This window comes from Sander lucioperca, chromosome 16, assembly GCF_008315115.2.
Source record: "Sander lucioperca isolate FBNREF2018 chromosome 16, SLUC_FBN_1.2, whole genome shotgun sequence".
Taxonomy (NCBI): domain Eukaryota; kingdom Metazoa; phylum Chordata; class Actinopteri; order Perciformes; family Percidae; genus Sander; species Sander lucioperca.
Genome location: NC_050188.1, coordinates 27,073,355 through 27,100,984, shown reverse-complemented (window position 1 = coordinate 27,100,984; position 27,630 = coordinate 27,073,355). Strand labels below are relative to the sequence as shown.

Here is a 27,630-nt window from a genome sequence, read left to right as displayed (position 1 = left end):
ACAATGGTTTACAAAAGCAGACTAGCAGATGAACTGGCTCTGTGTTCATCCAGGTAACATTCCAAATAAATTAAGTGTTTATCCATATTATTTCATATACCCAAAGACCTGTCTTCTGAAGATATTGGAGTCATGGATGGGTAGGAAGTGATCCCTCCCAGCTGACACTGCTGAACTCCAGTGTTTTTACACACATTTCAACACTTTTGTTGCCATGCACAGAAGGCTTTGTTGTTCTGAGAAAAAGGCAATTTCTTAATATACATCACAGAGATGTGTTGTTTGGCCATTGGATTAGCTGGCGAATCATGCTCATCTCTTCTGAAAGCCAGCTCCATAATGCACAATTTATTGCTGTACATTTCTCTCCAAAATATCTCATTGTGTTTATCAAGGCTGAATATAAAACTACATTTATAACTGCTGCATGCTTTTCAGAACATAAAGTGCAATTAATGGCATTTCATTGCATTTAATTTGATAGTATAGCCAGAAAATAAAAGCAAAGGCTCCATATAACAAAGCATCTCCGACAATAAAATAAAATGATCTCTCTTTAACCAAAAGTGAAGTTAAGTAAATAAACATTTATGGACTGATATGGTATGGAAACGCTGTAGCAGCATTCTCTCCACCTCCTCAATCTCGCTCTCTCAGGTCAACAGTAAAAGGATCCGACCCACAGATTGACTTATCTACCTGAATCCAATTTTCATGTTCACTGACTGCAATGAGCGGCTTCATTCCAGGATGAATTACGCTTTTTCTATCAGCTTTTGATAAACAAATCGAGCACCGCTTCAAGCCCCCGAAAGGAAAAATGTTGAGTATTCAGTATGAATAAATCACAGGTTAGAGGCACACACTTCAGGGGGAGATTTTATTTAAAAACCAAGTCATGATACCACGATCCGTCTGGATGTAGCAAAGAAAAAGCAAAGTTATTCTCTAAACCAAAGCAACTGTCCTGTAAAATTGTTTTCATTCATATTTTCTTTTCTGTTTGTCTCTGGCTTCTCATCTGAATCCTCATATTTATAGAGGGCCAGAACACCCTTGTCCTGCTCCAGAAGTGAAAAGAAAATTGAAAATCACATTTATATTTGTAATAAGGGTAATTACTAAAACTGCAACCCCTTAAGCCCAGTTCAGACCAAAGATTCACGACAAGACGAGTTGAAACTTGCAACTTCTTGCAACGAGCCGGTCTGCAGCGTTCTGAAACCTGCCAGTTAACACCAATGAGACGAGAGGGTGGATCATCTCCATAAGAACGCCTTTTTGTTCTTCCGTTCTAACTTCCGACTTTTAAGCTTTTTTATAGCTGGATATATAATTTGTTTCATCTAAATATGAATGTTGATAACGTTACTGATATTAAGATGTTGGCTACAGTTACACTTCTAGTTATGAATCAGCGAAAACATGTTTTATTTCTCTGATTCACGGCTTTGTTCTAACACCGTTCCTTCTCTTCTCTTCAGTCACTCTCTATCTCGCTTGACCATATAACGTTGACCAGCTGTTTGTAACATACACATTTCTATAGTTTATAGCTGACTTTACCATCTGACTTTTCTATTGGCTGTTGAAACAGTTGACATCCCTTACGTTCTAAAACCAGCCTCTGGAGACTCGACCAGCTGAGTCGCTGCACCACCATCAGCTGGTTTGAGTCCAGCTGAGACAGGTCGGTTCAGACCGCTGAAACTTTTCTCTGGGACATTCTAAAACGGTTTCGTCTCATCACCAGTCTGAACTGGGCTTAAAACACAACCAAGAGAATGTTCCGTGGTTTAGGACTGCAACTAATAATTATTTTAATTTTTAAATGAATCTGTTCGTTATTAGTGTCACGTTTCACTAGGACAGGAACCCAAAAGCAGACAAGGACAAGGTAAGTAGAATGGAAAAAGGTAAGTATTTATTTGGTTTTGGTACGTGGAAGCAGGGGAGTGGAATTGAGTCAGCTGACGGATTAATGCAGATCCAGTAATAATGGTGAAGCAGACGGCCAGACAAAGATGGAGAGAATCTTCCAGGTCACAAAACTGCAGACAGAGGAACAGGCAGATTAGCAACGGCAAAACGTCACAAAACAGCAGAAAAAACTTGTCAAACTTTCTAACTGATACTCTAGCAAACATACTGGTGAGGCTAACGATCCGGCAGGGAATGGATGTCAGTTCACGGCTTAAATGGTGGAGAGATGATGATCGGGACCAGGTGTGCAGATTGCAGATGAGAAACAGGTGAGTGTGATTGCAGATTCTCCCGCCTTGCTTTGTCGTCAGGCAACCAGACAGGATGCGTTCAGGAACTCCCAGAAAACACAGACTCACAGGTGAAAAATAGAAACTGAGGCAGAAAATGAATTTAGGAAGCAGAATTCATGACAGTACCCCCCCTCTGACGGACGCCACCGGGCGGACAACCCGGAGCTTCAGGATGGAGGCGGTAAAATGATGAAGGAGGTCCTCGTCAAGAATCTGACGCCGAGGAATCCAGCATCTCTCCTCAGGACCATAGCCCTCCCAGTCCACCAGGTACTGGAATCCCCGACCACGCCTTCTGGAGTCCATAATGCGACGTACAGTGTAGACAAGGCCACCTCCAATCATCCGAGGAGGAGGAGGAGGAGGTAACAAGGGACTGAGGAGAACAGGTTTAATGCAGGAGACATGGAAACCAGGATGGACCTTGAGAGTTTTAGGAAGCTTCAGGCGGACCACAGCAGAATTGATGATTGGTAGATTGGGAGACAGTTTCTTTGACTCCGTCCGTAAAGGAAAGTCTCGGGTTGCCAACCAGACTCTATCCCCAACAGCATAAGTGGGCGCCGGAACACGGCGACGGTTGGCTTGGAGCTGATACCGGTCAGAAACTCTCAGAAGGGCTTCCCTGGCACAATGCCAGGTCCGGTGGCAATGACGAATGTGAGCTTGGACGGAGGGAACTGAGAGATCCCTTTCCTGGGATGGGAACAGAGGCGGCTGGTAACCGTACAGACACTGAAAGGGGGACATCCCAGTGGCGGATGTTGGAAGTGTGTTATGGGCATACTCGACCCATGGCAGCTGAGATGACCAGGAGGTGGGAGTGGAAGAGACCAGGCAGTGAAGCGTTGACTCCATCTTCTGGTTGGCCCTCTCGGCTTGACCATTAGATTGGGGGTGGAATCCAGATGCGAGACTGACCGTGGCTCCAATGGCCAAGCAAAAGGCCTTCCAGACAGCCTAGGTGAACTGAGGACCACGGTCAGAAACAATGTCACAGGGTAGACCGTGGATTCTAAAAACCTCCTTGACAAGGATGTCGGCTGTCTCAGTGGCAGAGGGAAGCTTTGAAAGGGGCAGAAAGTGAGGAAACTTGCTGAACCTGTCCACAACAGTCAGAATAACCATGTTCCCATCAGAAGAGGGCAAACCGGTAACAAAGTCCAGGGCCAGATGCAACCATGGTCGCCGGGGAATGGGCAGGGGGTGAAGCAGTCCAGAGCTGGGTCGATTGGATCTCTTATTCTGCGCACAGACAGGACAGGCAGCAACAAAACTTCAGGTCTCCTCTCCCATGGCAGGCCACCAAAACCGTCTACGAAGTAATGCCATAGTCCGAGCCACACCTGGGTGGTAAGTTATCTTGTTGGCGTGTGCCCACTGGAGCACGGCAGAGCGGACTGACAAAGGCACAAACAAACGACTGGGCGGCCCGTTCCCTGGATCCGGCTGCGTCCGAAGGGCTGTCATAACCTCCTCCTCAATCTTCCAAGATACAGCTCCCACGACGAGTTCCCGAGGAAGAATGGTCTCGGATCTGGTACCGTTTTCCTCCATCTTAGAAAAAATCCGGGACAGAGCGTCCGCCTTGCCATTCTTCGAGCCTGGTCGAAAAGTAAGAGAAAAGTTAAAACATCCAAAAAACAATGCCCACCTGGCTTGACGGGAGTTGAGACGTCTGGCGGATTGCACGTATGCAAGATTCTTGTGGTCCGTCCAAACACGGGTGAACAGCCCCCTCCAGCCAGTGGCGCCACTCCTCCAAGGCGAGCTTGACAGAGAGCAGCTCCCGGTTCCCCACATCATAGTTCCTTTCTGCTGGAGAAAGATGATGAGAATAGAAAGCACAGGGGTGAAGTTTATTATCAGAGGAACTACGCTGGGACAAAATGGCTCCAACCCCAACATCTGAAGCATCAACCTCCACAACAAACTGACGAGAGGTATCAGACTGAGCGAGGATGGGAGCGTTAGTGAAATGCTGCTTTAGATCCACGAAAGCCTTGTCCGCCTCAGGAGTCCAGCAAAACACTCTGTTGCTTGAAGTCAAAGCAGTTAACGGAGCGGCCACCCGACTGTAGTCACGGATGAATCGCCGGTAGAAGTTGGCAAATCCCAGAAATCTCTGGAGTTGCAACCGAGTACCGGGCTGAGGCCAATCAATCACCGCCCTAACCTTCTCCTGATCCATCTTCACTTGATCCTCAGAAACGATGTACCCAAGGAAGGAAGTGGTATGGGCGTGAAAGTCACATTTCTTGGCCTTAACGAAAAGGCGGTTCTCCAGTAGTCGTTATAAGACTTGTTTAACATGCTGGACATGGCTGGAAAGATCCTTGGAAAAAACGAGAATATCATCCAGGTAAACAAACACAAACTGACCGATCATATCTCTCAGAACATCGTTTACCATACTTTGGAATACAGCTGGGGCATTGGTGAGTCCAAAAGGCATGACCAAATACTCAAAATGACCCATGGGTGTATTGAATCCCGTGAGCCATTCGTCCCCCTCTCTGATCCGAATGAGAAGATATGCATTGCGTAAGTCGAGCTTAGTGAACACAATTGAACCCTGCAGAAAATCAAAAGCAGAGTTCAAAGGCAGAGGATACTTGTTCTATATGGTGATATCATTTAACCCACGGTAGTCAATACAAGGCCGAAGGGATCCGTCTTTCTTACCAACGAAGAAGAACCCCGCTCCCAGGGGTGACGAGGAGGGACGAATGAGGCCAGCAGCAAGAGAATCCTTCAAGTAGGTCTCCATAGCCTCGCGTTCAGGTCGAGAGATGCTGTAGAGAGGTGCCCGTTAGGGTAAATAGCTCCAGGGATCAGGTCTATGGCACAGTCATACAGTCTGTGACGGGGAAGGGAAAGTGCCTCTTGCTTGCTGAAGACTTCACCAAGACCGTGATAAACTTCAGGAACTTGGGACAAATCCGGGGGGGCATGGTTGGATACCTGACTGGAAACAGTATGGGAACAAGCAGACTTAAGGCAATTAGCATGACAATCAGTACTCCATTTGGTTATCCTTCCTGTCACCCAATCAAAGGTGGGGTTGTGTTCTCTCAACCAGGGATAACCCAGAACCAGTGGATTGTGAGGTGAGGGCAAAATGAAAAAAGACATGATCTCCGAGTGGTTACCAGACAACAGCATCTTCACAGGTTCAGTCCTCATGGTTATGCGTGCAAGAAGTCTGCCGTTACGAGTGGTAGCTTCAATGGCCTCCGGGAGTTGTTCCTTGGAGAGCCCCAGCTGTTCCACCAGGTCGGCATCCATAAAACTGTCATCTGCCCCTGAATCGACTGAAGCATTAATCTCTACAGACAGGTTAGTGTTTATGAGTGTGACAGGAAAACTGGGTCTGACTGGATTCTTGGGGGACTGAGGTTGGCTCGCTAAGAAGCCTCCCACACTTAGCGAGCCTAGGAGTTTAACGGGCGCTGTGGACATGAGGAGATGTAATGGCCCATTTTACCGCAGTAAAGACAGCTGTTGGACTCACGTCTACGCTGGTGCTCCTCCACAGACAACCCGTGACGTCCCACCTGCATGGGTTCCGGATCAGATGACTGACACTCTCCTTGTCTACTGGGATGTCGAACGGCCGGTGAAATCCCGTCTGTGTCTGAACCTGGATGGAAACAGAACCGGTGAATGGTAGGCAGATCCACCTCGTTTCTCCCTCCTTCTCTCCCGGCATCGGTTATCCACCTGAATGGCCAACGCCACCAGTTCGTCAAGGTCCTTAGGCTCGGGATAAGGAATTAGTTCATCCTTGAGTTGTTCAGATAATCCCTGATGAAAAGCAGCCTGTAATGACTCCTCATTCCACCCACTTTCCACTGCCAACGTCCTGAATTCAATAACAAACTCCGCTACGCTGCGGGCTCCCTGGCGGAGTGAATACAGTCTCTTAGATGCGTCTTTCCCTCGGACGGGGTGGTCAGAAAGCTTCCTCATCTTAACCGTGAATCTCTGGTACAAAAACTTGCAGGGATCCTGTCGCTCCCATAGGGCAGAAGCCCACTCCAGAGCCTTCCCATGCAGCAGTCCAATCACAAAGGCTATCCTAGCCTTGTCTGTGGCGTAGGAATTGGGCTGCAAGTCAAAAACCAGTCCACACTGCATGAAGAATGAACCACATTTTCTCAAATCTCCTTCGTACTTATCTGGTGTTGGTATTTTGGGCTCACAGAACGAAACAGCTCCAGGAATAGCAGGCGTGGATAGAGAAACAGGTGGATTATCTATTCAATTCAATTCAATTCAATTCAATTTTATTTATAGTATCAAATCATAACAAGAGTTATCTCGAGACACTTTACAGATAGAGTAGGTCTAGACCACACTCTATAAAGCCCCAACAATTCCAATAGTTCCCCCAAGAGCAAGCATTAGCAGTGGCTATTGCGACAGTGGCGAGGAAAAACTCCCTTTTAGGAAGAAACCTCGGCAGACCCAGACTCTTGGTGGGCGGTGTCTGACGGTTGGGGTTATGACGGTACAGGATGTAGCGTGGCACAGCAGAGCATGGGTGGACGCGGTGGACGCAGCAGGACGTAGTCGGGCATTGCAGGGAATCGCAGAGCGTAGCAGGGTGTAGCAGGTCCATAGCCACAGCTGCACCCAAGACCCAGGTCTTGGTGTCGCCCTAATCCGAGGCGATGTTCTGGGTGAAGAAGAAACATAAGGACTCCGGGGAGTAAACTCCCCAGAGCTAGGTGAGTAACAAGCACTTCTGAGACATGATGTGCATAAAAGGAAACAAAAGAAAAGAGCGTGTCATAAGAAGGAACTTCCTCGGCAGTCTAGAATTATAACAGCATAACTAGGAGAGGCACTATATTATTGATTATACGATAGGTAAATCAGATGACTGTAAAGAGAAGCAGAGAAAAGCAGGGGTGCTGTGTCTGCAGCTATACACCCTGCCCCGCCGGTCTAGGCGTTCACTGCAACTCCTCACTCCCTAACTATAAGCTTTATCAAAGAGGAGAGTTTTCAGTTTAGTCTTAAATGTAGCGACGGTGTCTGCCCCCCGAACCCAGATTGGGAGCTGGTTCCACAGGAGAGGAGCCTGATAGCTGAAGGCTCTGCCTCCCATTCTACTTTTAGAGACTCTAGGAACCACAAGTAACTCTGCATTCTGGGAGCGTAGTGCTCTAGTGGGACAATATGGTACTAAGAGGTCCTCAAGATATGAAGGTGCTTGACCATTTAGAGCTTTATAGGTCAGAAGAAGGATTTTAAATTCAATCCTGGATTTTACAGGAAGCCAATGGAGAGAAGCTAATACAGGAGAAATATGATCTCTTTTCTTAGTTCTTGTCAGAACACGCGCTGCAGCATTCTGGATCAGCTGGAGAGTCCTAACGGACTTATTTGAGCATCCTGATAATGAGGAATTACAGTAGTCCAGCCTGGAAGTAACGAATGCATGGACTAGTTTTTCTGCATCGTTTTGAGACAGGATGTTCCTAATTTTAGCAATGTTACGAAGGTGAAAAAAGGCTGTTCTAGAGGTGTGTTTTAGATGGGCGTTAAAGGATAGATCCTGATCAAAAATAACTCCTAGATTTCTGACAGTAGTACTTGAGGCCAGGGCAATGCCATCCAGAGTAATTATATCTTCGGCTAATGAGGTTCGTAGGGGTTTGGAGCCCAGGACAATAACTTCGGTTTTGTTTGAGTTTAACATCAGGAAATTGTAGGCCATCCATGATTTTATATCTTTAATGCAAGCTTGAAGTTTAGCTAGCTGGCTGGTTTCGTCTGGCTTGATTGACAGATATAATTGGGTGTCATCCGCATAACAGTGAAAGTTAATTGAGTGTTTCCTAATAATCTTGCCTAGAGGAAGCATATATAAGGAGAATAGAATTGGTCCAAGCACTGAGCCTTGAGGAACGCCATGGTTAATTTTAGCGTAATTGGAGGGTTTATTGTTAACATTAACAAATTGCGATCGATCAGAGAAGTAGGACTTAAACCAGTTTAGTGCGATTCCTTTAATGCCAACTAAATGTTGGGTTATCTGCAGAAACCCCGAGCTGAGCCTTCATTTCCATCAGAGTTAAGTAACAGACAGGTTACTCACAGATGACGCCATCTCCTTAAGCACCATTCTGTGCTGCCCCAAAATATTTTCCTGTTGGGTAATGGCATGGCGAACAGAGTCCAGGTCCGCTGGGTTCATCTAGGCCGGATCGTTCAGTCACGTTTCACTAGGACAGGAACTCAAAAGCAGACAATGACAAGGTAAGTAGAATGGAAAAAGGTAAGTATTTATTTGGTTTTGGTATATGGAAGCAGGGGAGTCCAGCTGGTAAGGCAGTGGGTGGAATTGAGTCGGCTGATGGATTAATGCAGATCCAGTAATAATGGTGAAACAGACGGCCAGACGAAGATGGAGAGAATCTTCCAGGTCACAAAACTGCAGACAGAGGAACAGGCAGATTAGCAACGGCAAAACGTCACAAAACAGTAGAACAAACTTATCAAACTTTCTAACTGATACTCTAGCAAACATACTGGTGAGGCTAACGATCCGGCAGGGAATGGATGTCAGTTCACGGCTTAAATGGTGGAGAGATGATGATCAGGACCAGGTGTGCAGATTGCAGATGAGAAACAGGTGAGTGTGATTGCAGATTCTCCCACCTTGCTTCGTCGCCAGGCAACCAGACAGGATGCGTTCAGGAACTCCCAGAAAACACAGATTCACAGGTGAAAAACAGAAACTGAGGCAGCAAATTAACTTTTGTATGATGCTTTTATATGGGCCTTAGTGGTCCCCTAATACTGTATCTGAAGTCTCTTTTATATAGGCCTTAGTGGTCCCCTAATACTGTATCTGAAGTCTCTTTTATATAGACCTTAGTGGTCCCCTAATACTGTATCTGAAGTCTCTTTTAGGCCTTAGTGGTCCCCTAATACTGTATCTGAAGTCTCTTTTATATAGACCTTAGTGGTCCCCTAATACTGTATCTGAAGTCTCTTTTATATAGACCTTAGTGGTCCCCTAATACTGTATCTGAAGTCTCTTTTATATAGGCCTTTGTGGTCCCCTAATACTGTATCTGAAGTCTCTTTTATATAGGCCTTAGTGGTCCCCTAATACTGTATCTGAAGTCTCTTTTATATAGGCCTTAGTGGTCCCCTAATACTGTATCTGAAGTCTCTTTTATATAGGCCTTAGTGGTCCCCTAATACTGTATCTGAAGTCTCTTTTATATAGGCATTAGTGGTCCCAACAATGAGCTTTCCTTAGGATGTGCCATTTCTGGGTCTGTAGCTTTAAATGCTATTGAGGAGGAGAGAGGGGGGGCAAGGTGGAGGGTGGGGGTGTGGCCTTGACCAACTGCCACTTTGCTTGTTTGCAAGCCATGATGTCTCTCTCTTTCTCATGGGCGGGCCAAATTCTTTGGGCGGGCAAAGCAGAGAAAGGTACCTTGCTCCTTATGACATCATAAGGAGGAGATTCCAGATCGGCCCATCTGAGCTTTCATTTTCTCAAAGGCAGAGCAGGATACCCAGGGCTTGGTTTACACATATCGCCATTTCTAGCCACTGGGGGACCATAGGCAGGCTGGGGGAACTCATATTAATGTTTAAAAACCTCATAAAGTGACATTTTCATGCCATGGGACCTTTAATCTATATATAAACACATATAGCACAATAAAACAGGACCCGAGAGACATGAAAGAGATAGAACTTGACTATTTAACACGATTACATTCCTCATGAAACATGTTCTTGTATGTGATGCTTGTAATGCCTAATACGAAGGCAGCATTTCCAGATGAAGTTTCTCTCCTAAATTATTCCAAGCCCAGAGTGCATAATACGAAACCAAGTTCTGAGCAAACTCCGGAGACACTGAAGATCATGCATCTAGATGATTTGGTCTGATTGCTATTAGAAATAGGAGAAAGCATTTTTTACCAGAGGTTAAACAGGAAGTTCACCAAGAATGCCTTTAAAGATAAAATGGTACACTGTTATCCTGAATTAGTTGGCTTTACTAAAAATTTCCATGGAAACCCGTTGCCTTGAACCATTGAAGTTTTTACACAAGGTGACATTTAACAGGTTAAGTTTTATTAACACAGAGCAGTAAGTTGATGCAGTAGACACATCTAGTTTACATTAGTAGCCATTACTATAAATCATTAGTAAACATGAATTATTTTTTTCTGGAGTCATGTTGTCTAAAATAAGCGTGTTAAGTTAATCATGCAAAGAGACATTACAAATATAAAGCGTTAGGCTGCTTATCACTACTGAAGAAATTATTTGTTTATATAAATATTAGTGGTGGGCAGATCGATCGAAATATCGATAATATATATAATAATATATTATATATATATATATATATATATATATATATATATATATATATATATATAATATAATAATCAATATAATTGATCAATACCAGTGTAATGAGATTGATACTTTAGTTTCAGTTTCTCTCCAGTATGCACCGCTGCGGTTTCATCAAAGAGGCGACCTGGCTGTCTGTGTCAGTCCTGTCACACACTTTGCTCCTCCTCCCCCATCTTGTGATTTGATTGATTACGCCCTTTCATACTACTCGCTACGGCGTAAATTGACACATAATCACAAGGTAATGTAAGTCAATGGAGGCCAAAACGGCATTGATAAACACGCTATAAAGCGATTATGCGTCTTGATAACACACCAATAATGGCATACGAATTGATGGGTCATACATACGCCACTTCATGAGATCAGTCTGAACACATAGTGTCGCATTGCCAGACCTCTATTTCCACAACACTGCAGAGTAAGGTCTGGCTACACCACACATACCATACATTCTGGGATAGGATAAAAAAAAACATGCTCTGGATTGTTTACATTTCTTTAAACCAATCACAATCATCTTGGGCGGTGCTAAACTCTGGACTCAGCAACGGTGGCAATGCAAATCTCGGGAAGGAACTTGCCAAACGCCACATTCAATATTAAATGAAGTTAACTGTTGACATAATACAGTAACGTGAGCTATTAAAATTAGCTGATACATGGTTAAACCTCATTGGCTCTTACCAGTGTATCTCCGTGTGTACTCCTCCACAGCAATCCCACCAATCGGTCCCAAAAATTCCCAGTTAGAGAGGAAATTATGTAAACATATTCTTTGTAAATCTTTGCAATCATTCCCTGAAAGAACCAATGTAACTTCTAGTCCCTTTGTTTAGTTGGTTCATGTTCATGTTCTGTTTGTTTTTCCCATTTCCTGTTTTATTTTGAAGTCTGTCTTTTCTCCCTAGTCTCGTCTGGTTTTACTTCCTGTCTTTTGGTTTTCCCGCCCTTGTGATTGTCTGACATGTTTCACCTGTTCCCCAGCCCTAGTGTCTCCTGTCCCTCGTTTCCTCATTACCCTGTGTATTTAGTCTCTGTGTTTCCTTTGTGTCTTGTGTGATCATTACGTTCTGTCTGTGTGCTGCATGTGTTGCTGTTCAGTGGTGTCAAGTTTTTGCTTTTCATGTTTTTCGATTGGGGTACTGTGTGTGCCTGCTCATTCCTGGCTTCCTCGCTTCCTGGCCTGCGTGCTTTTGGAACCACTTGTTGTACGTTTTTGCTAATAAACTCTGTTTTCTGAACTGAACTGCATTTGGGTCCAAGCCTCGCTACTTACCCTTGTGACAACCAAGCAGGCCTGTCTTGTTGCACCATCCACATTTGCTTCAAAACTTGCCATTTTCAGCGTGTAGCTTGCTAGCTCGAAGGTTGTTGTTGTTGTTGTTGTTGTTGTTGTTGTTGTTGTTGTTGTTGTTTCCCGTAGTGAAGGGACATTGAGAATGGTAACACACAAAGAGAGGAAGGTGAGGGACATCCAGGCAATTATCCTGGAAATGTACTTTCGATGATTAAGACTATCTAACAGATAGTGATCAAGTATTTGCCCATTGCATTTTTGTGAGGTGTTTTTGCTGTGTTTATTATCTATTGATGTAAAGGTTACCTGCCATATCTGAAAACATGCATTTTAGCATTTGGGTTTAAGCATTAGTTATACAGAAATCTACATCTATTCCATATATATTTCTTTGGGATGGTATATTATTGTTGTTACTATACTATATGAAGTGTTGTTATTGAAGCTCCATGTATAGGAAATGGTTGCTATGTATTTATGCTTTATTTCATGTAGAGAATGTGAGCCACAGCCACCTCCTACAAAAGATGACTTCTTAGTATCTAATACCATTTGCCTGATGAAGGTCTAGTAACGAAACGTTGCCAGCTATTAAATTTACCTTAGCAAGTAAGACAGGTGTGGGAGTTTCTTTGGGGGAGTACTTTTGACTTGGGATTTTGAAAGGGATTATTGAGTGATTCGGAATGATTTTGGATATCTTGAGTGTTGGGGCTTGAACCTTTTGTGGACAGTTTCATGTTAAACCTCAGTCTACACAGTGCTTGATGGGTACATACCACGGACACATTTCAACAGACAGAGAAAACTATAATCTGTCAGATATTATGAGTAAACAATTCAAAATGAAGTGGAATATTTACCAAATTGTTGGATTTGCCTTTTGCATCTAATGATTAGAGAATTGTAAAACACAGAATGTATTAACCTTGAGATATTGAGTGTCAGCTGATATATTCAACCCAGCAGTCCCCTTGCCTATTCAAGCGTCATCCAGCCACAGAACATTACATTTTGGGAGATCTTGATTTGTGACCAAGGACAAAGGAGAACAGCTTGTCTGAATGTCACACCTGTTTGAACTGCAAAGGGCTCAATCTTAAGACTCAGTAAGCTGGAACTGGCTGTAATGTGTTGCCATTACAGTAGAAAAGCAGGTCAGGGCTGCCGAGGCACAGTTCAAAATGCCACTCTCAGGGTGAGCCAAATTCTTTTTCCTTAGTAAACTAAATGCTGTCCACAGAAAGCAGTGAACACAATGTCCTTTCCTTCACCTTCTCAGGGAAAACAGAAATGCCTTCTAAAGGCCAACAAAGAACAGAATGAATCAACAAAATTTATATTTAGGAAAAAAGAATGCTTTGGATACATAACATGTTTAAATGTGTTAAAATGATTCATTTTGGACATACGCATTTACCTGTGAAGTCATTCATTTTTAATATATAAACATGCATTTACTATTGAAGTTAATCATTTTCAAAACAAAACGCATTCTCATGAATGGGTTTGTATGATATCGTACTGTACGAAAGCTTATGCACACCCACTCATATGATATCAAACAAAATTAGGCAAAGGCCGGCTTATCACGTGACGACCGGTTACACGACAGTTACGTTTAACGGTCTTTACAGTTATATTTTGCCAACCAAAGGGTACTGGGAGCCGGGTACTGGGAGCCAGCTACAGAGCACTGTGAGCTGTCTGTTGTTTCATGGGCCATGGCAAGTTGAGTTTAGCCGACAAAAGGAGAGCGTCATGCGGTGCCGGCAGATACGTTTAGGCACCAAAACGACTAGTTAAGATTAGAAAAAATATCGTGGTTTGGATTAAAACACACGACAGGACACAAACACCTGTTTCCTGGGTGAAAATCTTGTGTTTACCCTGGGGTACTAACTCCGCTCCCCCGATTGATATTATGGGCAGCATGCTAATAGCATTTTGCTCAAGGCAGGCACTACAACAAACTGCCTTAATCAACTGGCTATAAACTTTTAATCTTGATAATACTAAAGCTATAGTGCATAGTTTCTGTCTCCCCCCCATGAGGAATTCTAAGTAATGACAACACCACTGGCGCATCCACATGATACAAGCCTTCCGTGATCGCACACCACCCCCACCCCTCCTCCACGCAGTTGCTAGTAGCCAAGGAGGACACGGAGGATTAAAAAAACATAATAGACTCTTCAGAAGAGGTCATTATCTTCACTCGAGTTTCTGCGCGGGAAAGTCACCGGACGCCACAATCTTCTGAACATAGTCATACTGAGAAATCCAGAGAGAGTGGTGTGGAGCTGATAGTCTTAATTAGCTTTGTAGCAACTCATTTGGCAATGGCTTGAATGTAACGGACGTTCATTAATATCAAAAAGTTACACATTAAAGCTTTAACCCACAATTTAATTTTTTTATTGAATTTCCTACACTTAACCATACCGTATCTTGAAGAACAATGTAATGTAGTTAGAATTATAACAAAATGCAGTAGCGCAAAACAGTTGCATTAAAAGGTAATTTAGGAGGTAAGGTTGTCCTTGGAGTATTTCACTTACCTACTCAGAATGAGCACTTCATCCTTAGGTTTAAGAAATGAGTATTCACTGTAATTGTAAAGGCTTGGGGTGCCACCAGGCACCAGGAACCGCTGCCAGGGCAGAATTATTCTGTTTTTTTAATGCCAAAAATAACGCCAATACCTGCACTGCCATGAACTGCAGCGCTGCACTGCTGTGAGTCCATAAACGGGGCAAATGTCTGTGGTTAGTTTACGTCTGTAACAGCAGGACAGTCGAGAGTGTTATCTGAACTGCCAAAGTCAGTTGAAACATTGTTGGACACGCTAACATGCTGATGGATATGGTGTTTTAAGCTGAGCTGTATGGTTAAAACAGATTGGTGATGCTGTTTTGTCCCCATTGTTCTCCGTGAAGTTTGCTGGAAACTTCTCCTGCCGACTCATGCGCCAGGCTAAAGCAGTCAACCCAGGGGGAACTAAAAGGAGCTCATAAATGGTTGTCAGAAACAGCAACAAAAAATTTAGCTTTTTCCCCTCCCTGTTGTTCTTCTTTTCTTTCTTTGACACTTACAGTGTATTACCATGACAGCACCTTACTTACCTCACCTTGCCCGTCTTGTTCACTGTGTTGACAAAGGAGCCCTGACAGAGTCCGACACCGTCTGCTATTCTCTCCTTGATCAGGACAGGAAGTTGGGAGCGCTGAATGATTTCTAACCTTAACCAGGCAGGTGATGGGCAGGCCAACCAACCTGAAGGCTGCGAATGGCCACCCTGCTTGGGGTAATTAATGAGTCTCCATCAAACATGCTCCTTGCAGAGGAGACAGGCCTGTCAGTGTCCATTACACTACTGTCACGGACCAAAAGAAGCCCTGACTCGACATTCTGCATTCACACACACTAACCGGAGCCAGGAGACCACAAGACTTTTTGAAGCCAGTTTACCTTGCGTTCAATGTCAGAACACATACAGTAAACTAAGAGTACAGTGTGTTCCAGAGAAGTACAATATTTCATGTGAGCCACGCAGATGTGCTTTGAAGACACTCTCCACACTGACAAGCTTTAAAATGGCATGAACGGATGATAGACTGGAATCATCAAAGGAACAGGAACTGAGTAATAGCCCCCATTAAGAAACTCCCTGTTAGATTTAACACTGTATTAAGGTTCCTAGCACATTGCACAAGGGGGTGTACAGCATGACGGTACTTTAGCAGAGTGTGCATGTGATAGAGTATAATGATAACGCTAACATTAGACCTTACACCTAAAGGCCCAAATGCACTGAAAGCGATAATTGACACACAATTATTAGCTTATTGGTCATTTTTTTAAGAAACGTTCACACACTCAGCTGCCGTGACATTTGGCATTGGTTTTGGCGCAACAAATTATGAGCGTGTTTTACACGATCATTGACATCCTCTGTTCCCGTGTTTCACCGCAAATAGGAGACAGTTTGTAGAGCGGATCTCCATGGCGTATACACACCACTATCGCTCTGCTCTCCCGCCTGGTGTGGCCAGTTTAACTGATTAACAATGAACACAGACCTCAGTCAGCCAGTGAGACAGCGGCGAGACAGAGAAACGGACATGCAGGGAAAGTGCACAACAGTTTTGGCCCGCTTGAACAGTGGCGCCGGCAGCATTAATCGCAACGCGTCTAATGATAACAATGCGTAAATGGGCAGAGGAGCAGCAGCCGACCAGCTCTGTTCTGCTCTCTGCTCTGTTCACAGTAATAATTTTTTCATTAATTATACATTATTTCACCAACAACCCATTCACTATTAATCAGAATGTTCATTTTCATATCTCGATCCGTAGATAAACTGGTTGCTGGACGCTGACTATCGCTGAACCCACAGACGGAGCTAGCATGTTGTTTGAATCATGTGTGTTAACATGCACATGAATATTGTGGTTATGCAGGTTATGAGGCTTATCCTGTTTTTGATCATATTCGGGATATGATGTTTACATGGCACACAGAGAAATCAGGTTATTCATATCTCCGTACATGCTCGCTGACAGCTGTCTGCTCTGAGCGCATCTCTCTCTCTCTCTCTCTCTCTCTCTCTTACAAAACGCTTTAGTAAAATATTTTCATGATCTGGTCATCGATAAAAGTACGCTATTAGCACACTCTCATTAAATCATACACATTAAATATTTTAAGAACAGCTGATTTCTGGCGCAGTAAACTGCTTTAGTAGAATCCTGCGCCACTGCGCCTGAATACACATTAATATACATTTTGAGTCGAATCACATCAATACATAGCATATTACAGTAACTTTCTCCAAACATGTAGTGTCCTTCTTTTCGGCCAGCTGTTAAGTTGGAATTGGACTATGTTTAACTGCTCCTCAGATCTCTGCAGGGTAAATCCAGACAGCTAGCTAGACTATCTGTCCAATCTCAGTTTTCTGTTGCACGACTGAAACTACTTTTGAACATACACATGTTCCACTAAAACAAGTTTCTTCCTGAGACTATTTAGCAGAGGCACCGTGGCAGCGCTTAGCACCGCCCAAGACGATTGTGATTGGTTTAAAGAAATGCCAATAAACCAGAGCACGTTTTTCTCCCCTCCTGGAATGCTGTGTGGACTACACAGACCCTCCTTAACAGCACTGTGGAGGAAGGTCTGGCAATGCGAGACTATACACACCCTAAACAACAAAAATATGAATGATAAATAAATGTAAATAGAGAAAACAGTCAAAGAATGAAAGGCAACAATATCAATGTGTGTGTGTGTGTGTGTGTGTGTGTGTATATATATATATATATATTAGGGCTGTCAAAATAACGCGTTAATTTCGATTAATTAATCTGAGAAAAAATAACGCGTTAAAAAAAATAACGCAGATTAATCCATTCCAGCCGTTCTAGCCACCATTGGACTGTAAAATGAAGGAGGGAGACGAGAATGTGCTGCCTGGATCATTAACTGGAACATTTACTTGTAAAAATCTTCTTCCTGCCAACCCTGGCTACCGAAATCTGGAGCCACTGATATGTCTGCTCTTCTCTCTGATACTCTGAAACAGACGATACAGGAAACACAAACACCGCTGCACGTGACGCTAGTTAACACTATACTCAACAGCAGCTAATGTTAGCCTACCGCTAGCTAGTTAACACTATACTCAACAGCAGCTAACGTTAGCCTACCGCTAGCTAGTTAACACTATACTCAACAGCAGCTAACGTTAGCCTACCGCTAGCTAGTTAACACTATACTCAACAGCAGCTAACGTTAGCCTACCGCTAGCTAGTTAACACTATACTCAACAGCAGCTAACGTTAGCCTACCGCTAGCTAGTTAACACTATACTCAACAGCAGCTAACGTTAGCCTACCGCTAGCTAGTAGCTGGATTAAACACGGTTACAATGCTGACAGCTAGTGCTGAACGGTGTAAAGTCTGACTGTGTTTTACTGTAGAGGACTGTGACTCAACAGCAGGATGTAACAATCTGCAGCTGCCGAGCTGCCAACACAGACGGTGCGTTCAATGAAACTGGTAAACTACAGCTTCGTGGTGCATTTGAAGTTATTGTAAATGTCCTTGGTGGTTGTTTTTCTCGTTCAACAGCAATTTACTAGTGAAATAAGTTATTGTTATACATTATTATTAAATCATTTCATTTTGACCATATGGCCTTAGCAATAAACAAAAAGCAAAAGTATAAACCTGGTGGCACCCCAACCCTTTACAATTACAGTGAATACTCATTTCTTAAACCTAAGGATGAAGTGCTCATTCTGAGTAGGTAAGTGAAATACTCCAAGGACAACCTTACCTCCTAAATTACCTTTTAATGCAACTGTTTTGCGCTACTGCATTTTGTTATAATTCTAACTACATTACATTGTTCTTCAAGATACGGTATAAACAAAAGTATCGGTTCAGGCACCGTTAATTGAGTCTGTAATTAATTAGATACATTTTTTTAATCGATTGACAGCCCTTATATATATATATATATATATATATATATATATATATATATATATATATATATATATATATATATATATATATAGAGAGAGAGAGAGAGAGAGAGAGAGATATAGAGTAATATATATATATATATATATATATATATATATATATATATATATATATAGAGAGAGAGAGAGAGAGAGAGATATAGATATATATATATATAGAGAGAGAGAGATATATATATATTTTTTTAATTTATAATTGAGTTCTGTATCTCCAAATAGTGACTCTGTATAGCACAAGATTTGCATCATCTTATTACTCAAAAATTAGGAGACAGTTTTTTCATTCATGAGAAAATTGTCGTTCTCTCTAAATCTATGAGAAAACCATCTCATAGCTATGAGATACAGGTCTCTAGAAGTATGAGATAGTTTTATCGTAATTTCCATTCAGGTTTGATTCCAGATATGCAAGTGTTGCATGTCTTTTGTCCATAGTAGATTTACAGGCTGTCTTCTGTGTCTGGTAACATGCAGGCCCATGGAATTATGTATAACTGTGCAATACATTTGTAATTATGGGAACGTATTTTGTAATCATGGGATATGGATCTTGTAATTATGAGATTTATTTCTAGTTTCTCCTTGTGAGATATTAATCTTGTTTATTTATTTTTCTAATTATGATGATATAATTTTCTCTGATTTCTCTAATCTCGCTTATGAGAAAGTTTTTCTCATTATGAGAGAGTAGGCAATGAAATAAATATCTAAGCAATTAAAAAATATATCTAAATAAATCAGTATCCACTGAATTAAATATGTTTATTATTTTAAAAACTGCATTCCAACTCTATTGCATATGTTTTAATGAATCCAGCATCTTCATTTAGTATCTATATAAAGGCTGGCTTTCTTGTTATTTTGACAGGTTTTTGTTGTTTCAGGATGACACTTGCTTTTCAATCAACCTCTGGAGCCGGATCGACATTAATGATTGGTTGCCCTGTCGCCCGGCAGAGACTCAAGAAATCAACATATTCTCACTCCCATCGCGTAAAATACAGACCCTTGGTCAGGTGCTTTTGGCGTTGTTATTGACGCTAAAAGTCTCCTTTAGCGTCAGATCTAAACAAGCTTTGTCTTAATGCGCTGGGTCGGGACTATTGGAGACACTTTTGACGCAGTTAGGTTTAGGAAAAGATCGTGGGTGGACTTATAAAAGGTACGTTTCCATGACACACTCGACAAGAACGGGACAGTGGGGCTTAGGAAAAGAAGAACGGGACGGTTGGGTTTGGGTAAAGAAGAACGGGACAGTTGGGTTTAGGAAAAGAAGAACGGGACAGTTGGGTTTAGGAAAAGAAGAACGGGACAGTTGGGTTTAGGTAAAGGAGAACGGGACAGTTGGGTTTAGGTAAAGGAGAACGGGACAGTTGGGTTTAGGTAAAGGAGAACGGGACAGTTGGGTTTAGGTAAAGGAGAACGGGACAGTTGGGTTTAGGTAAAGAACAACGGGACAGTTGGGTTTAGGTAAAGAACAACGGGACAGTTGGGTTTAGGTAAAGAAGAACGGGACAGTTGGGTTTAGGTAAAGAAGAACGGGACAGTTGGGTTTAGGAAAAGAGGAACGGGACAGTTGGGTTTAGGAAAAGAAGAACAGGAAAGTTGTGTTTAGGAAACGTGGCATGTGGGACACGAAGCCCAGGCTCCTGGGTGAAAGTCCTGTGTTGTTTGACTCATCCACCACCCCAACCAGCCTCCCTACGTGGAATTTCGGGGTTTCATACTACTCTCTACCGTTGTTGCTCTTAATTCAATCAGGAGAGACTTCGTTGCAGATATGCAAATATTTCTTGAAAATAAGCATAATATGAAATGTATATGTAATGAGTCTTTGGAGATTAGACTCCATTATTAAAAATATTTATATTATAGAAGCCAACATATTCCCCCAGATGGAGCCTAGACACTGGCGGAGAGGGAACCCGGAGACCGAATGAAGGACCCGTCTGCCAGAAAGGGACTCAGGTTGCAATGATTGCCGATGCCCGGAGGGGGAAGGGGAGGAGGAGGGTTGCACGTTTGCCTGAAAAGACAGCTGATAGCAAGGAGAGAAGACATTTAAAGCAGGATGTCATGCTGTGATTGGATCATGAATTTCGTGGCCAATTCTGATTGGTTTACTGAAAAGTAAACGCCTCTTAACAGATAAATAGTTTTAGGGAGAGATAGTGGTGATTGTGTAATATAGAAGTCTTCCTGAAAGAATTTGCGCTGAGCTTCATTACTACATCATCTTCAAGCGCTGCGTAGCTGTACGGAGAATACATGTTATTACCATCTGGCTTACGTTTTAGCACTCCCTTGGCTCTTAAACAGAGATACAAAAACTCTTTTATTCCTCGTTCCATTCAGGCACTCAACTTAGCTAAGAGGAGGTGATAGCTCTTGCTTATCTTAATTATCCCTGTATTTATTCATTTTTTTATTTATTTTTTTTTATTGCTGTTTTTATTGCTGTATTTATTGCTTTTTTTATTAAGTTCATTGTTGTGTGGTTTGTGTTGTACATTTCCATGTGATGTCTTCCTGCTGCATACAAATTGCCCTTCTGGGACAAAGAATAAACTGAACTGCTCTGCCCGGTGTGTTCTACACACACGCTGAAGGGGGATTTCTGAGTCGTATCTGATGCTGAGAGACACTGACCAAGCGTCCGTATTTTACGAATTCGGGGTGAGAACGGGTTGCAATAAATACCAAGCAGTCAGACGATCAGACAGGTGGTAACCATCCAACCGTTTATCCAAATTAGCGTATTGGTCCGAATATAAGACAACCCTGACAATAAGACGACCCCCTCTTTTTCAAGACTCATTTTTGGAAAAATACTTCATAAAAGCCAAATATTGTTTTCATAAAGAAAATATTTTTATTTGAAAATAATTCTAATAAAAACACATTGAATAAAACAATGTAGACTGTTGTTTTTAAAATCTTTTAAATAAAATAATATTTTCCATATCTTTTTAGATGAAAGTGTTACATTTATATTAACGGTAAATATTTCCAAGGCCTTCAGCTGAATGACTGCTCTGGTACTGGGCATCCCATCATTACGTTTTTCTGCCACGTAATCACACACTCTCCTGTCAATCTCTTGGAAGCGGCAGCTTTGAGGACTGTTGTAAGATTTTCTCTGGCTGTTGGCATTTTTAGACAGTGTATCATCTCCAAGACAACGCCTCTTTGTACTTCCGTTGTACTTCTGACTTCCAGGCTTTCTGTAGCTGGATATATCATTTGTTTCGTGTAAATATTAATGTGGATAATGTTAGTTATATTGAAATGCTTGCTACAGTTACACTTCTAGTGATGAATCGGCAAAAACATGTTTTATTTCTCTGATTCACGGCTCCCTCTCTTCTCTTCAGTCACTCTCTATCTCGCTTGACCATATAACATTACAGTGCTATCGGTCGTTTTGACCAGCTGTTTGTAACATTAATATAAAATGTATTATGGATCATTTTATTTCAATAGTTTATAGCTGACTTCTCTATTGGCTGTTGAAACAGGTGACGTCCCTTACGTTCTGCGACTTGAACAGCTGAAAGTCTAGACCCCGATTATAAGACGACCCCACTTTTTCAGACTTTTTTCTAGGAAAAAAACCCTGTCTTATATTCGGACCAATACGGTACTTAGACCACTTTATGGTGGAAAGTAGCAGAACTGAGTCCACTCTAATATTTGTTTATTCATCGCATATTCAACAACGTTATCGCATATCACATATTTTCCTCATATGGTGCAGCCCTACCTTTTTACATAGAAAACCTGAACGCAGCGTGCACAATGTTTAAAGTTGAAACAGGAAGTCAGGCCGTACACTGTGATGGATGTTTACAATAGATAGATTAAGTAATAATTGTACTGTTCACCTTTTGTGTTTTCTCTTCCAAATAAGTATTGCCGGTCCATATGTAATTATGCAAAACATTTGTAACAATGATCTATAGATGTTGTAATTATGAGACCGTTTTCTTGTTTCTATGAGATATTAACCCTCTGGTCTGAGGGCATCTTCACACATCTTCTTAAATTCATCTTTTAGGGTATCTGCATATAACTGATCCCCATGTGTTTAACATAAAAATGTTCAGAACAAACTCATCTTTCTGTATAGTGAGACCCAAATCTGTCCCAGAGCAATGTGTAAAGAGATGATGTGGCGCTAAAACTGAAAACGTTGATATTCGCTTTTTGAAAATACTCAAATCTCTTTTGAAAACAAACCTTAACTTATGTGTTGTACAAATTGTTTTGGTGCTTGAAATGAGTTTACCAAATGTAGGTTCACAAAGTAGTGTTAATATTTGGACGCGCCAGTGCGTCTATTGTTCTCAGAGGGTTAATCTCATATACTGTATATGTACTGATAAATGCGCAGGCAAGAAGCAAAGATTGGAGTAGTGTCTTATAATTAAGCACATCTTTTTTTTTTAACTAATATGTTGTTTTTCTTCTGCTTGCCTCTCTTGGTAATCATCCTGTGGCTGCTCAGAGTTATTGCTATTACCTTCTCATGGATACTATTGCTATTGTACAAATTGTCCTACTGTATACTATTGTACTGATCAAAAATGGAAACTTTGGCCACCAAAGTAATCATAGTCCTTAGCAAATTCCATTGTATTCCAACCATACTTGACAAGTTATCTTGTTCCGGAAAAACAACAATGGATAGACAGACGTTTTCTCTCTTAGATGGGTCACATCTTCCCTCAATTATGTCTGAGTTGTTATTATTGACATGTTTATTCAAAGTGGCCATGAGATAACGTTTTTTTAATTTCTTTGCTTGAAGGATGTCCTGAATAACAACAAATATAATACCTCTATACACACCAAACCTCTGTCTCGCAGTGTTTGAAACGCTGTTGAGTCGGAACACCTGCGTTGTGATTTACAGAGAAACTGAACACATACAATTGCATCATGATGGAATTGTGTCATTGACAGATAAGTGTTAGGAAGAGGGGCTTTCTGGGGACAACAAGATTACAGATAATCTATAAACTGCAATTCTTTTCAAATCGTGGCTTACCTAACATCTCTGTCTCTCTCTGCCAGCTAATCTCGTCAGGGACAGGAATCCAGGCTCAATACCATCGACCTTGAATAGTTCCTCTTATCTCCTGCAACTGCTCCTCTCTGGAGAATACTCGGAGGCTGACAACAAAACCTAAATGGGTCTGCATCTCTTGGAATGAAAAGAGATTCATAAATTGTTCCTCTTGTTTGCTGTCCGCTGAGTTATTGTAGAATTTCTCGGTGGGTTTCTCTAATGTTTGAGTGCAACAAGCAACAAAGTGACGGGAAACAGGGTGTGTGCAGTGAGGCAAACTTCTAAAAAGGATCAGAGAATGAGGAAGACAGATGGAGCGAGCAAACAGCAGTGTGACAGTCCAGTACAGTGAAAGACAGAGCTTAGCGTCCTGCATTGTGTCCAGACAGGCAGGGCTAACTCAGGGGCTTGGGCTGCATGCTGTTCCTGTGATTAGCCCTCCATCTGGCAGGGTAGGCAGAGCGAGCAGCCAGAGTGTCGCAGCCTGCTGCATGGATCTCAGAGTTGGGGGTCTTCCCTTGCATTTGGCAGAGACAGTCTCGATGCTCTCACTGTTCGCAAGGCCCATAGGGGATCAAACATCTGGACTTTCTTTTTTTTTTTTTTCTGGACACTAAAGTACAACAAAAAGATGTCATGCCCCGTATGGTTCACAGGCATCATCTGTTTTTGTACCTTGGTTGTTTAAACAGAAAAAAACACATTTGTTCTTGTATTTGAAGATTAAACTGGGATTACTCTCTTTTGTTACTGATTTCCCATTTTAAAGAAATTGAGGCAGTTATCTATGATCAACTGTTATAACAATAGAGTACATTGTGGAAGGGGGCTTTACTTTCCTCAAATGCACACGTCTTTATTTACAGGCTTATATAGACAATGTTTTAATTGTCCTTGTATTTTGTATTTTAGAGAGATGCCTCGCTGTTTTCTGATCTGCTCCCAATGCAAACGTCTTTGATGTTTACATGTTGTGTGGATATATTCTGTATTATGTACTGTGCATTTCCACAGCACTAATTCCATCAGTGCAACAACAGAGTCATGTTATTTCTCTTTGTAACAGAAAACCTGGTCTCACTAATGAAATCTGTGCTGCTTTGCCATGTTCCATTCTTATCAAGCTGCCATCCGTGCAACAAAACGTGCCGCAGACATTTAAGAGATAAAAGCCCTCCAGTGGCTTTTATTGTGAAACATCTGCAGAAAGGGTTGTGTTTTATTGCCAACAGCTTATTCATTCCAAAATACCCCAGGATATAGTCACCTTAGTAGATTACTTATATCTAGCTAGTTTTAATGTGAGTCAAGGCTGATTTATGGTTGTACATAGGCTCGTATCCTGTGTAAGTAGCCGACACCGTTGTGAGGTTTATACTTGTGCGCTGGTATGTCTGCATCATTGTTGCGTATCTCTTTAAGAGAATAGCAGGGCCGGTATGTGTGTATGTGTGCGCAGTGTGTGGTAGAGCAAGTGAGAGAGTGACGGTGATAACCTTCGGAGCGAGTACCGACACTAGCTGCGGAGATGGAGAAACAAAGTTTCTCCCCTGTGCTGTCTGACCACGGTCGGAAAAGTTAAATTCATTTCAATTTTATTCATAGTATCAAATCATAACAACTGTTTTCTCAGGACACTTTACAGATACCACACTCGATCATTTACAAAGACCCAAAAAATTCCAACAAGCATTCATTGCAACAGCGCTGAGGAAAAACTTCCTTTTAGGCAGAAACCTCAGACAGACCATGGCTCTTGGTGGTGGGCATCTGCCGGTGCTGGTTGGGACACAGAGACACTGATACAGATATACAGATATATGATTCAAAATAATTATAGCAGTTGGTATGATGAATCATAGTAACGATAACGATAATGGAACTATGATTAGAAATAATAGTTGTAGCAGTTCAGGGAATAGCAGGGTGTAGTAGGGCATAGGAGGGCATGGCAGGGCGCCAAGCAGGACCACGGCGGCAGCTGCAATTACGATTTAGGTGCCACCCCAATCCAAGAAAAACTGCGAGGTGAGAAAACATAAGCTCCCCGGAGCTAAGTGAGTAACGAGAGGCGAGAGGAGTTCAGTGTGTTAAAGGAAGTCCCCCAGCAGTCTGGCCATATTACCGCATTATTAGCCAGTTCTATAAGGTTTGGTAGATCAATCTGACGACTATGAAGAGAAGCAGAGAAGAGTAACCCTCTCTTTGATTTCATGTTGTTTACAGAGGAGGAGAACCCAGAAATGAGTAGGGGGAAATACAACGCTACCAAGCCACGGCCAAGCGGACCAATCACAGTTGTGTCTGTGTTGATGACGTGCATGTCAGGCTACGGCGTGGGGTCTGTATCTATGCGTACCTACGTACGTACCTTTGGCGTAGATTCGATGCAGAACCATAAATCTAGCTTTATCAGTACACAGTAAAATGTGTCAAAAGTTAGGGGAACCTTGAGCCAGAATGTTAAATTTACCATTCTCTAGGTCTGACCTAGCATACCCTTAAAGCTTTAGTGCGTAGCTTTTTGATATTAATAAACATCCGTTACATTCAATCCATTGCTCAATGAGTTGCTACAAAGCTAATTAAAACTCAGCTCCAATCAGCTCCACACAACTCTCTCTGGATTTCTCAGTATGGCTATGTTTAGAAGATTGTGGCGTCCGGTGACTTTCATGCACAGAAACTCAAGTGAAGATAATGACCTCTTCTGAAGAGTTCATCATGTTTTTTAATCCTCCGTGTCCTCCTTGGCTACTAGCAACTGCGTGGAGGAGGGGTGGGGCCACGTGCGCAATCACGTATGGCTTGTTTCATGTGGACGCGCCGACAGTTTTGTTCCAAATCCAAATCCAAATTTATTTATAGAGCACATTTAAAAACAACAGTTGACCAAAGTGCTTAACAATCAGAAAAACAAAAACATAGAAAGAACACAATGAACATAAAACAACAAAAGGACAACAGTTTAACAGCAAAATTATAGTAAAATCAAAAAGCAACTATTGTAAACTGTTAAAAGCCTGAGAATAAAAATATGTCTTTAGACAGAATTTAAAAACAGACAATGTAGAAGCCAGCCTGATATGTAGAGGCAATTGATTCCACAGTTTAGGGGCTACTACTGCAAAGGTGCGGTCTCCCCTGTTCTTCAACCTTGTTCTTGGGACCACAAGGAGCAACTGGTCAGCTGACCTGAGGGACCTTGGAGGCGACACATGGTTTCAGTAGGTTGGAGAGATAGGTTGGAGCTAGCCCAGTAAGTGCTTTGTACATAAACAAAAGTATCTTAAAATCAATTCTAAAACCTACAGGGAGCAAGCGAAGTAAGGCCAGTACAAGGGGTGATGTGATCTCGCCTACAAGTTCCTGTTAAAAGATGAGCTGCAGCGTTCTGTACCAACTGCAAGCATGACATAGAGGCCTGGTTTACACCAACATACAGGGCATTACAGTAGTCAAGCCTGGTTGAAATAAAAGCATGTATAACTCATTGAAAATTACTAAACAACAAAAAGGGCTTGACCTTATAGATAAGAGCCTCAGTTGAAAAAAGCTTGATTTTATTACAGAATTTATCTGCTGTCCAATTTAAAATCATTAATTCTATTATCTATATAAATCTATTATCACACACACATTTTTAACAGAAGACCTCATATATGGTTCCAGGGAACACATTATGTTCACCACCTGTTTCAAATATCTGGACCTCAGTTTTGCTTTCATTAAAGCTTAAGATATATATATATATAATACCATCCATGCTTTAATGTCCTTAAGACATGTCATCAGTGGTTTTGTTGTCATTACCTAGAATTCCACGACAAAAATGATGCACTATAGGTTTAAATTCTCTCCTCACCCAAGCAAAAAGCAGATACTCAGTGGCTTGACCCAGGCTTATATCTACACTGTATCTGCTTAGGCTGAACTGGCCCAACTGGCTTGACAGGCAACTTCATGTGAATGCCAAGGCCCACTCAGTTGTCCTACCACCATCACTGTACATCTGGTTCCACT

At 42.1% G+C, this 27,630-nt stretch overlaps 1 long non-coding RNA gene across 1 annotated transcript; it reads right to left on the bottom strand.

Annotated features, from left to right (window-relative positions):
- Window positions 1-1,199: 1,199 nt before the first annotated feature.
- On the bottom strand, window positions 1,200-27,630 carry LOC118493501. Its single transcript, XR_004895451.1, has 3 exons — window positions 27,618-27,630; window positions 21,568-21,571; window positions 1,200-1,456 (listed from the first exon to the last, which is right to left on the bottom strand). It is a non-coding gene; the product is annotated as an uncharacterized LOC118493501 (long non-coding RNA).